Source organism: Eriocheir sinensis, chromosome 67 (assembly GCF_024679095.1).
Source record: "Eriocheir sinensis breed Jianghai 21 chromosome 67, ASM2467909v1, whole genome shotgun sequence".
NCBI lineage: Eukaryota > Metazoa > Arthropoda > Malacostraca > Decapoda > Varunidae > Eriocheir > Eriocheir sinensis.
In genome coordinates, this window is record NC_066575.1 from 4,394,222 (window position 1) to 4,408,013 (window position 13,792).

A 13,792-nucleotide genomic window follows, 5' to 3' on the forward strand; every position below is an offset into this window, starting at 1 on the left:
TTCCAATCGTGTTTCTTCTTTTAACTTTAATCCTCCTTACTTTGAATCAGTTTGAAATTCCACTACATAGATTGAAAGGCAAGACGAGTTAATTTTCATCGTTATTTTTCTTTTCACTGCAATCCTTCCTACTTTGAATCAGTTAGAAATTCCACTACACTGATTGAAAGGCAGGACTAGTTTATATCAATCGTGTTTCTTCTCTCAACTTCAATCCTCCAAAGCGTGAGTCAATGATGGCTTTCTCGGCGCCCGCAGTACACGCCAATTTGCCGGACAAACACTGACACTCAACAGCAATCGTTATATCGACAAAAACACTGGAATTTGCACGCGTAATTTCGCCATGTCAGAAGCAGGCGCAAAGGCAACTCCAGGAATAGCCTCGACCGCGTTCCAGAAAGGAGACACATCAAAGAGGAGCGTGAGGGAGGCCCAGTCACCCAACACGACAAAAAAGAACCAAAAGAAAGATTTATTCGATGGAACATTCGCCCTACTGGGACTCATAGCTCTAAGGGATTTCCCAGTGGACTGCTTTGTGTGGCGACCCGATCCTACAAGACGCTGGAACTGCCTTGCCTCAGTGCCAGGGGGAAAAAAGAGGAGACATACAAAAAAAAGAGGAACCAGAAAGATTTAACTGATGGAGGATTCGCCCAATAGGATCACGCAGCTTTAAGGGATTTGTCTCGTGGAATGCTGTGTTTTGAGTGACTCGATCCCACAAGGAGCTGGAACGACCTCGCCTCTGTGCTACGAAATGAGGACATGCAAAAAAAGGGATGATTTGTACGCCCAGCTGGGAGACATTGCTCTGAGGGGCAGCTGCATGTGGGTGATTCGTATTCTTGCCTACCCATAAAGGAAACATGAAGAAGCTCGAAATAAAACAAGCAAAACATTCATTTTTCCCACACAAACACAAACAAGAACCACGACATTGCTCTAAGGGAGTGCTGCATGTGGGCGACTCTCACTCTCGCCTATCAATAAAGAGAATAAAACAAGACTAAACAAACAAACACACAAAACATTCATCTCTCCCACCACAAACACAAACAAAAACCAAACAGCCGGCAGTATCCCCACTTAAGGCTTATCCGCGGTCAGCCTCATTCGTAATTTGGAAAACAAACACAAATAAACCTCCGTCGATTGGAAGGCAAAGACAGAGACAGAAAATAGTTGCTCATGAACTTTGTTGGTACCTGTCGAACCAGCAACAGACAAACACCGAGCCAGGGTGGAGTCGTTTTTGGTGTTTGTTTGTTGAAGGAATGTGTGTGTGTGTGTGTGTGTGTGTGTGTGTGTGTGTGTGTGTGTGTGTGTGTGTGTGTGTGTGTGTGTGTGTGTGTGTGTGTGTGTGTGTGTGTGTGTGTGTGTGAGTGACTTTTTGTTTGATTTTTGTGTATGGATGTTGGAAGGAAACGAACTGTGTGTGTGTATTTGTAGAGGAAGGGGAGAGTGTCTGTGTGTGTGTGTGTGTGTGTGTGTGTGTGTGTGTGTGTGTGTGTTTGCTTGCCCCCCCATCTCTCTCTCTCTCTCTCTGAAAAATAAATAAGATAAGGAGACAATTAGAGCCAAACCGGCAAGAGAAACGGTAGCGTGTGTGCCGTGAATAACACACACACACACACACATACACACACACACACACACACACACACACTCCTCCCCCCCCCTCCACCCCCCTCCCCGTCCATGATAGTCTGAGGCGCAACAAAGCAGGAAAAGTCGTGCGTGTAAAATCTACCTTTTAATGATTTCTCCGCCGCGCGCGTCGCTTTAATGACACTCGCGGGGCGGCAGCGCGACGGCGGGCGAGGCAACAACAGGAAAGAATGCGACGAGAATTTCATGCACACCGCGGAATAAAAAGGAGGTCTCGCAAAATAAAGAGCGGCAAATGAAGGGGAGTGGGCGAAGCGAGCGCATATTTCAGCGGGTGTTAATGGAATAGATAGAAAATTAAAGGCGATGACTCGTGAAGTGATGAGAATCGTCTGAAAAGGATATACGAAAAATGGGATATAAATAGATAATGTAAACCCGTCAGAAATACTATGAAGTGAAGGGAACTGATTTGAAAATAGTATTGATATGCAAACAAGAAAACAACCAAAAAGCACCGAAATTAAGAAATAAACTGTAGAAAACGAATAGGTTTGTATATAACGAATGAATATGAAAGAAAAGTGAGCCAATTATATTACTCTATTACTGCTGTTACTACACTCCTACACACACACACACACACACACACACACACACACACACACACACACACACACACACACAGACAATCTCCCCTTCCTCTACACACACACACTCACACACACACACATTTCGTTTCCTTCCTACATCCATACACAGAAAAATCAAACAAAAAGTCACACACACACACACACACACACACACACACACACACACACACACACACACACACACACACACACACACAGATTGATGAATGGATAGATGGATGGAGGGACAAAAAAAGAATAGCTGACCATGTTGTATATAAGAGAAGTTTATAGTTGAAGTGTACAGTGTAGAGAAAATATTACCACCACACACACACACACACACACACACACACACACACACACACGAGGCAACACAGACACAATCACTCAGTAACACGCAAATACTCAGGAAGCAGGTGTGTGTGTGTGTGTGTGTGTGTGTGTGTGTGTGTGTGTGTGTGTGTGTGTGTGTGTCAGATAGTAATGAAAAACAAACAGAGCTCCAAAAACAGGAATAACCTAAAAAAAAAAAAAAAAGAGGAATGGCAGCTCAAAATACACTGATGCAAATACACAGAAGCGAGACCTGAAAATAAAACACGTAAATAAAAGAAAAACAAACAGACCAAGAAACGTGTTCAAACAAGACAAAGAAAGGGGAGGAAGCTGCAGGAAATCTTGATATTAAAAAAAAAACATAAACGTTCAGATGAAAAAGAATTACATCGTAGAGAAAAAGATAACTAGAATATAAGGAAAAAAAAACGTACTCGGAAATATGATCAGAAAATAACGAGAAGGAAACTGCAGGAAATCTTGATCTAAAAAAAATAAACGTTCAGATGAAAAAGAATCATATCGCAAAGAAAAAGATAACTAAAATATAAGGAAAAAAACGTACTCGGAAATATGATCAGAAAATAACGAGGAGGAAGCTGCAGAAAATATAAATATAGAAAAAATGGTTTACATGAAGAAAGAAAAAAAAAGCACGAATAAAAACAGAAGGGGAGCGAAGACAAATAAAAAAAAGTTAAAGAATGAAAGTGTAAGAAAGTGTAAAAGTGCAAGTGTGTAAGTGTAAAGAGCAAGTGTAAAAAGTGTAAAAGTGCGTGAAAAAGTGTAAAAGTAGAAGCAAAAAAGTGTAAAAGTGCAAAGATATAAAAAAATAACGTACTATAAAAACCTCATCAAATCAAGATAAGCAATCTACATGAAATATCAATCTAAAAAAACTGTTTAGAAAAAGATATGAAGCACAAATGCAATAAATTAAAGGAAAATCAAACACAAATGAAAGAAATTAAAGGAAAATCAAACACAAATGAAAGAAATTAAAGGAAAATCAAACACAAATGAAAGAAATTAAAGGAAAATCAAACACAAATGAAAGAAATTAAAGAAAAATCAAACTGGCAAAATGAGAGAAATCGACATCCAGAAATACGATAAAAATGTAAAGAGAAACAAAGTGTAGCAAAACGATTAAAAATATATGAAGCAAAAATAATAAAAAAATGACAGTTAAAATAAAAATAAAAAACATACACGGAAATACGTAAATGAATAGGAAATAAAAGCAGGAAAGTTCAAAAGAAAAATATCAATGGAAAAAGAATTAAGTTGAGATACATAAACCCAACACTACTACTACTACTACTACTACTACTACTACTCCTACTACTACTACTACTACTACTACTATTACGCGAAAAATGAGCCGCCATAACAACTCAGGTAAACAGAAAGTGAAAGGAAGTCCAGGTATGTAAAGAGCCTGAATGAATACACAGAGGAAAAAAAATACCTGGACACGAAAAAAAAAATTGCAGGTAAAAGAAAACGAACGTAAAAAAGACTCATCAAATTCGGGTAAACCATATATGAAATAAAATCCAGGTAAAGAAATTAAGCAAAATACTTCAGAATAAAATACCTGAACATGGAAAGCTGGACAAATAAATAAAATATAAAATAAAATAACGGCGAAAACAAACATAAACAGAAAACTAAAGGAAATTCAGGTAAAGAGAGTTAATAAATACGAAAAGAATAAAATTACCTGTGCATGAAAAGCTGGAAAATAAATACAATGAAAAAAAATGTGTATAAAACAACCACTAATATAAATTCAGGTAGACAGAACACTAAAGAAATTCAAAGTAAAGAGATTATACGAATACATCAACAGCAAAATACCTGTGAGTGAAAAGTTGGCCAGGTAAATAAACTACATAAAAAAAAACGTGAAAAAAATTACCAGCTAAAACGAAAACATATACAGAGAAAACAGAAGAAAATCTAAATAAAGAGATTAAACAAACACAGGAACAACAAAAGAACAGTGAGTGAAAAGCTGGCAACAACATAACATAGAAAAGTGAAAATAATTAATAGCAACCACAAACACAGATGAAAAAAAGGAAAACTAAATTAAAATCGATGTACAGAGATTTCATAAATACGGCAAATTACCTGTCCAAAAAAAGCTGACAGGTAAAAAATTAAAATAAAACAATAATTACCAACAAAAAATAAACACAGGTAAATAGAAAACGAAAATGAATCCAGTTAAAAAAGATTGAATAAATATATCAACAACAACAAAATAATTACCTGTACACTCAAAACTCGCAGGTAAATACGAGAGGGAGTAAGAAACGAAATAAAACCTCCCGCAGTAAAAGCGCAAACGAAAATTAAACCGAAATCAAGAACACTGCGTAATAAAAATAGCGGGAGTTAGAAAGAGGAGGCCATTTTAAAGCCACGCAAAGCAACAAGGAAGTCACGGTAAAAATGAGAGAGTGGACACCAAGAAATGAGGTCCAAAAATTCTTGTTCAGACCTTTAAAATGAATGCAACGGAGACTATTTCTTTTAGTATTTGGAAACAACTTCGAGCCACCTGTTGAGGATAAAAGAGAAAACTACGTCCAAAAGATTAGTGAAGAAAGACAAAAACTATAGGAAAAGAAATGAAATAGGAAAAAGAGGAAGAAAGAGAATTAAAAAACAACCGAGAAAGCTTAATAAATAGGAAATTGATAAACTGAAAAACAACACAAACTTAAAATTAATAAGGACAAAAAATAAATAAAAGGAAAAGGGAAGGCATCAAGAAAGAGAAATAAAGATGTAACATAAAATATATAAAAAAACTGAACAACTAAGAAATAACTGAACTGCGAAACAACAAACACTTAAAGCCAATACAAAGGATAAAAGGTAAAGAAAAAAAGAAAAATTATTAGAGAGAGTAAGAAAGAGAAATAAAAATACAAAATGAAAGGAATAAACTGAACAACTAGGAAATTAATAAACCTGAGACTGAACACATAAAAACAACTACCACAAATGAACCAAAACAAAGACAACAAAAAAGTACAAAATATTTACGAAGCGAATATCGGTAAACAGACAAACATTAGGAAAGAAGTGAAGAGAGAATCAAAGAAATAAATAAAGCAAAAATAGACCAAAACACAACAAGCAAACTGATCACACACACACACACACACACACACACACACACACACACACACACACACGAGACACTCATAAACACACAAATCAAGCGAAACCAAACACCATTGACGGGAAACAAACAAATACACAAACAAACAAGCGAGAGAGGCCGAGACGTGTGTCCCTCGCTGCGCCATCCTCTTTAAAGGCGCGAAGGAGGAGGAGGAGGAGGAGGAGGAAGAGGAGGAGGAGAAGGACGAGGAGGAGGAGGAAGCCGCATGCGAGACATATTAGCGGTGTGCACGGTCTGGGTGTGTCAGGGAGATTGTGAAGGGAGGGAGGAAGGGAAGGAGGGAGGGAGGGAGAGGGTGAAAGAGAGGAAGAGTGAAGAAGTGACGGAAAGATCAAGGAAGGAAGGCAGGGAGGGAAGGAGGGCGGGAAAAGCCAGACGAGGGATGGATAGGAAAAAAATAAAGAAGGAAAGCGGGAAAGAAGGAACGAGAGAATGAGAAAAATAAGGGGAGGTAAGAATGTTGGGATTGAGGAGAAAAAGAGGGGAGAGAAGAATGGAGGGAAAGAGAGGAGAGAAAGAGGGAAGAGCATATCAAGACAGAAAGGGAAGAAGGATAACAAGCTGAAGAGGAAAGAAAAGGAAGAGAGAAAGAGAGCGAAGGAGAGAAGAAGCAATGCAGAAGACAAGAAGGGTAGGAGAAAAGAAGGCAAGAAAGAGAGAGGAAAAGAAGGAAAACATAGATTGGAAGAGAGTGCGAAAAATTACGATTATGAAAGAAAATGATACAGAGGAGGGAAAACAGAAGAAAGAAAAGGGAGGAAAGGGAGAGATGGAGAAAGAAGGGAGGGAAGGAAAGAAAAGTCTGACGAAGAGGGAGGGTGACAGATTGAAAAGGAGGAAGGACTGAAGGGTGGCAAAGAAGGGAGGGAGGGAAGAGGGGAGGAAGGGAGTGATATGAAGGGAAGTAGGAAGGGAAGGAGGTTTGAAGGGACGCACATAGTAAAAGAGAGAGAGGAAAATAAAGATAAAGAGAGCTGGCTAAGGGTATGAGAGCGTGGTAGAACTGAAGAGAGATGGGACAAAAGGGAAATACAATGAGAAAAGGATAAAATGGAGGGGAAATTAGGAGGAAAACAAAGAAAAGAAAAATAAATGAAGGAAAAGGAGAGTGAAATGAAGGAGAAACGTAAGAATAGCAGATAAGAATGAAAAGTAGGAGAAAAAGAAACGGGAAGAGGAACGAAATGAGAATAAAGAAAAGGGTAGGGAAAAAATGAAGAAGAAAAGGAGGAGGAAAAGGAAGAACTCTGGAAAGGGTGATAGAGATACAAAGATAGGATAAGAAAAGTTAAAGAGGGAAAAAAAGGGAAAAAAAGAGGGCAGGAAAGAGGAAAAGACGAGAGTAAAGGAACGAAAAGGGGATGAAAATACGGATGACCAGAAGGAGGACGAAGAAGGAGGAATAAATAACGAACGAAGGAAGGAAGAAGAGAAGAAGCCGAGAGAAATTGGTGTATTCTCTGCAGCCTTCTCCTCTGTCTTTCTTTTGCATTTTTACATATTTCCTCTCTTCTCTTTTTCCTTTTTCCTCTCTTCTCCTCGTCTCCCCTACATTCCTTTTCTCCTTTCTTTCTCTTCTCTTTACTAATTTTGTTTCTTTTTCTCTCCCTCATCTTATTTTTTCCTTTTTAGTCCTTTCATTTTCTTTTCTCTCTTTTTTCCTTTTCCTTTTCTCTCTTCTCCTTTCCCATATTCCTTTTGCATTTTCTCCTTTCATTCTCTCTTCTTTACTAATTTCCTTCCTCTTCCTCTCTTTTAACTTATTCTTTCCTTTTTAGTCCTCCCCTTTTCTCTTTTTTTCCTTTTCCTTTTCTCTCTTCTCTTCTCCTTTCCCATATTCCTTTTGCATTTTCTCCTTTCTTTTTCCTCCTTTTCTTCTCTTTCTGCAATTTCCTTTCTCTTCCATTCACTCAACTTCTCTTATAATTTTCTTTTCCTTCTATTACTCTGCTTTTCTCTTCATTTTCATTCCCATTCTCTTCTCTCCCTTCACCCTCTACCTAAACTTCTCTCCGACACTTCAAACTCTTCTCCTTCCTCCTCCTACTCTTCACTCTCCTCTCCTCTCCTCCAAAACTCTCCAATTCCCCTTTTATCACTCGCTTGAGGCAGAAGAAGGGCGTGAGCAAAGAATGAGAGAAAGAGAGGGAGGAGAGAGAGCGGAGAGAGTGAGGAGAAAAGTGTGTGAAAGAAAATTGAGAGAGTGAGCCAACAGAATGAAGAAATTGTCCAGGGAGGAACGTGTTAAGAAATGAAGTATATTGGAAGATTGTTAGGAAAGAGATAGAAATAGATAGATAGATAGACAGATAGATAGATAGATAGATAGGTAGATAGATAAAGATAGCGATAGAGAGAGGGTGAGAGAGAAGGTGAGAGAGGGAAACACAATGAATGTGAAAGAAGAAAGAGAATATAGGAATTGTTTGGAAAATGTCAAGAAAAAATATATATAGAAAAGAAAGAATGGGAGGGAAAGTGTGAAGGACAAGGAGGAGGAGGAAGAGGAAGGGGAGGAAGCGGAGGAGAAGGAGGAGGAAGAAGAGGAGGAGGACAAGGAAGGCGAGGTGAAGGACAAAGACAATTAGAAAGAAAAGGAAAATAAGAAACACACGCACAATCACACACACACACACACACACACACACACACACACACACACACACACATATACACGAAAAAACAAACACACTGGGCCTGTATGGAGGGAGGCAGGTCAGAAGGGCCCCATACCTGTCAATAACACGGGTGAGTCAATCTGTGTGTGTGTGTGTGTGTGTGTGTGTGTGTGTGTGTGTGTGTGTGTGTGTGTGTGTGTGTGTGTGTGTGTGTGTTCGTTTGCTCTTCACCTGGCTATCTGTTTCTTTACCTGTAATTTGGCTCGTTCAGGTAAGAATTAAAGAACAATATAAGGAAAACGTAGATAAAAAAAAATTATAATTCGATCTTGACCTTTTGACCTTTGAAAACTTATTAATAACATGTTGAAATATTTGTAAGGTCTTGTTCCCGTATCTATTTTTTTTCTCCTGTACGTCTTTCTTTTTTTTCCATTACTTTCCTTTCATCTCTCCTTTCTTCCTCTCTCCTCTCTTTTCTTTCCTAAATTTCCTTTCTCTTCCAGTTTTCCTCTCTCCTAACCTTCTTCATTTCTTTCCTTCCTTTCTAGTCCTATTTTGTTCTCTTCCTTTTCCTTCACTTTCTCTTCTCTTATTTCCCCTCATCCTATACCTAAACTTCTCTACTTCTTCTCCCTTTTATAAATTTTTCTCTCATTTAATTATTTCCTCATCTTCTTCGTCCTCCTCCTCCTCCCGGTTCTCTCTTTCGCCCTCTCTAAACTATTTCTGGATACTTTTCACCTTAATTAAGCAATATTATCTTTTTCTTTCTTTCTTCCTCCCTAACTTTCTCTGTCCTTCCCTAACTTTTCCTACTCTCCTTGTTATCTGTTGTTGTTGTTTTCTTTGTTTATTTTTCCTCGCCATCTTTTTTTTTTTTTTTTCTTCACGCCTTGTCATTCCTTTTTTTCTTTCTCTGTTTTTTGTCTTCCTTTCTCCTTTTATCTCTTCTTCCCTGCTTCCTCTTCCTTTCTAATTATATTGCACCCTCCTCCTCCTTCTCCTCCTCTTTCTCGTCCTCTTCATCTTCTTTTTCTCTTTTCTTCTTCTTCCTCTTCATTTTCCTCTCTTTCTTTCCTTTCCCTGTCCCCTTCTTCCTCTTCATCCTTTTCCTCTTCCGCTTCCTTTCTCCTTTTCTTCCCCCTTTTTCCTATTTGTCCTCCTTCCCTTCCCTTTCTTTTCCTCTTCTTCTTCCTCTTCTTCTTCTTCCTCCTTCTCTTCCTCTTAACCCCTTCTTCTCCTCCTTCCTATTTTCCTCCTCCTCCTCCTCCTCCTCCTCCTCCTCCACTAAGCCACAGGAAACACGCAGCACTTCAAGCCCGATCAGCACGTGGCCAATTAACATGTCAAAACGTGTTAAGGAAAGTCCTGGAGCACCGCAAGAACAAGGGAGGGAAAAGGAGAGAGTAGGAGGGAGAGAGGGAGAGAGGGAAGGAAGGAGGGAGGGAGAGAGGGAAGGAAGGAGAGGGAGATAAAAGGAAAGAATTGTTGGAGTTAAGACTTAGAAGTGTAAAAAGGGATAGGGGGTACTTTACTCTCTCTCTCTCTCTCTCTCTCTTAAAGGAGAACGAGGATAAAAAGAGGAATAAAATGAAGATAAATAATGAGAATGATTCAATATATGAAGAAAATAATAAAAGGAGAGGAGGAGGAGGAGGAGGAGGAGGAGGAGGCGGAGATACCTTCCCGACACCTCTCATTAGCGTTACACGAGGATCAGGTGAACACACACACACACACACACACACACACACACACACACACGGGAAACATAACCCAAAAATACAAGTATCAATAATCTTTTTTTTACAGTTTGATAAGGCGATACAAAAACTACCACATAAACATAAAAAAAAATAGTGTAGTGATGGAACTTGAAAGATGATGATGTATCTCCTTAAGACTTATGATTTTTTCTGGATAAAGGAGAAAAAAAAATATTATCATTCGACACAAGGTTCTACAGCTGGCGTGAGAGATGATGAGGGAGCGGTGATACGAGTTAGCTCTTGAATTAGGAAAGTGGATAGCATATAAAAACAAACAAACTGATGGGCTCTTCATGTTATTTAGTCTTTGGGATATGTTTCTATTTGTTTTCTTCCCTTCTGCAATGTTTTCGAATTCTCTCTGCTCTTATTTTATTTTCTCTCCTCTTTCTCTTCTTTTTCTTCTCTTCTCTTCTCTTTTTCCTTCTCTTTGTCTTTTTTCTTCTCTTTTCTCTTTCTTCTCTCTTCTCTTTTTATATCCTCTATTTGTTCTTCTATTCTCTTTTATCTTTTTTTCTTCTTTTTACTTATTTTTCTTCTCTTCACTTTTTCTTTTATCTACCCTCCTCTTTCTTTCTCTATTATTTTCTCTCCTCGTCTCCCATCTTCTTTTCCTCTGCTCTCATACTCGTGATCCTCTTGTTTTTATACACTTTTCTCCCCTCCTCTATTTATCTCTCTTTTTTATCACCTCCCTTCTTCTCTCTTCTGTCTTACTCTTGCAGTCGAACCAACATTAGATCTACGTGTGACAGTCTAAAACCAGTCATTTAAGAAGTACAGTTTTCCGGACAGGAGTGTGGATACATGGAATGGACTAAAAAAGACATTGTTAAATCAGGCAGTGTCCATAAAATAAATGAAAAGTTGGACAAATATAGATTAGGAGACAAGACTGCACGAGCTTGAGATATAGGGGACGGCGTGGCGGGGCGCAGAGCCGTTAACGAGGACCTTGAAGCGAGAGATACGAACGAAACCCTGAAGAACTTTTAACATCCCACAAGTCGACGTTAACGTTGATTTAGCAAGAGAACAAACATGGAATCTCTAATGAGGTTTCTAAACGGACAGACCAAGAATGTATAATGTATTAGAAGAAGATGGCTGGATTAATCATGCCTGTTAAAAAAAGGAAGTTATTTTACTCTCTCCATCTATCTTTTTATCTATCTATCTATCTCATACACAAACACTCATAAAAAAAAACAACGTTCTGATACGGAAAATAACATCAGCGAAAAGATTGTTACAAGGTCTCTGTGATGACGTGGAGCTCGCATGCATGAATCAATCACACGCAACAACTCTCTCTCTCACACACACACACACACACACACACACACACACACACACACGCAGACATACACGAACGCACAAAAGAAATAATGCAACTGTAGGAATTTTAATATATGGACAACATATATAAAAAAACCTGATGGGCTCTTCAAGTTATTTAGTCTTTGGATTATGTTTCTCTCTGTTTCCTCTCCTTCTTCTGCAATCTCTTTTTCCAGTTCTTTCCAATTCTCTCTTTTATTTTATTTTCTCTCCTCTTTTTTTTGTCTCTTCTTTTTCTTGACTTCCTACAACTCTATGATTGATATTCTCAGACGCTTCAACCAATCACGTCACCTATTTCCAAAGTTCAAAAAGGAGATCAATTGGGTTTTCATGAGTGTTTTTTCACGATCATGGTACAGAAAAAGGGTCAAACTACTACCAGGGGCACAAAAGTACATCAGAAAGTGCCTAAAACTCCTACGAAAGCCTTGTCAAATGGGTGTCCTTGGGCGCCGAAATGTGTAGGAATTGGACCCTTTCTGTGTTCTGCTTTTCGGGGGAACCCAGTTTTAAACATATCGTATTTACACTGTTCCGGCACAACCAATTACACTCTGTTCAATAATAGTGGAGGAAGCGAGGCGAGTGGAGTGTATTCCCTGCATATATTCGCTTCGTATACATAAGAGCAGGCACGACGAAGTTAAAAAAAAAGAGCTTAGAAAAAAATATCTTCTGTTTAGGCTCAAGCCACTCACTTTACGCAGCTGAATATCACTGATCGGTTTTATTATCATTATTTTACGGAACTTTCTGACTTAAAAGATTTCAAATGGTATGCTTCGGAGGCTCGTGTGAGACTTTGAGATTAAAAAGAGTCACACACACACACACACACACACACACACACACACACACACACACACACACACACACACACACACACACACACACACACACACACACACGTGAATGGAAATTGTAGAAACGCAGGATTACACTCCACTCTTTTGGCAATTATTATTATTATCATTATTATTATCTTATTATTTTTTATTATTGTTACTACTACTACTACTACTACTACTACTACTACTACTACTACTACTACTACAACTACTACTACAACGGTGAGGCAACGCAGGCATCAGGTCGTTCACTTTCCGTCTAGTAAATTAATTTCGACACGACGACGCGTGAAAAAAAAAATCTTCAGGAGAACTTTGGCGAAGAAATAAAGACTCGAGTGTTTTATTATTGTCCATGTGTGTGTGTGTGTGTGTGTGTGTGTGTGAAGGTGCTCGGTCCAGAACCCAGTTATCGGGGTCTGTCAAATTTCATCAGACACTAATGGACGTCACTCGATTATGGGCGTGTGTGTGTGTGTGTGTGTGTGTGTGTGTGTGTGTGTGTGTGTGTGTGTGTGTGTGTGTGTGTGTGTGTGTGTGTGTGTGTGTGTGTGTGTGTGTGTGTGTGTGTGTGTGTGTGTGTGTGTGTGTGTGTGTGTGTGTGTGTGTGTGTGTGTGTGTGTGTGTGTGTGTGTGTGTGTGTGTGTGTGTGTGTGTGTGTGTGTGTGTGTGTGTGTGTGTGTGTGTGTGTGTGGACGAGCTCACGTATGCAGATTAGCAATACAATATTCGTTTTGCGCTTGATTCTTTTTCCTTTATTTTTTTTCAATCTACATCGGCAAACACATTCTGACTCGCTCGGGCCAATCATTGCAATAATCTTTTGATTAGAAACACATCAAACACACACACACACACACACACACACACACACACACACACACACACACACCACTCCACTACTACTATTACTATCATTTCAACAATACCAACAAATAAAAGTACTACCATCTCACTTCGATTATAGGAAGCACACACACACACACACACGCACACACACACACACACACGAACACCTCCCCTCCCCCCCCCCTACCCACACACACCTGCCACCTAATTCCCATGATACCTGAACCACCTGGGTATATAATTTAATTACCAACAACACCTCAGTGGCACGCTGTATGTCGATCGCTGCGGGAAATAACTTTTTTTACCAAACATTTCGTGACAATAAAGCAGAACTAATCACGAATACCTGTTTTTATTGTTGTTGTTGTTGTTGTTGTTTTTGTTGTGACTTCCAGTAGCGTGGTTGTGTTTGTATATAATTGTTTCGGATTTGCTAAACTAACTTATTATAATCCTCATGTCGTTTAAGTGTAATCTGTAAAGTGTAGTGTAGTGTGTGTGTGTGTGTGTGTGTGTGTGTGTGTGTGTGTGTGTGTGTGTGTGTGTGTGTGTGTGTGTGTGTGTGTGT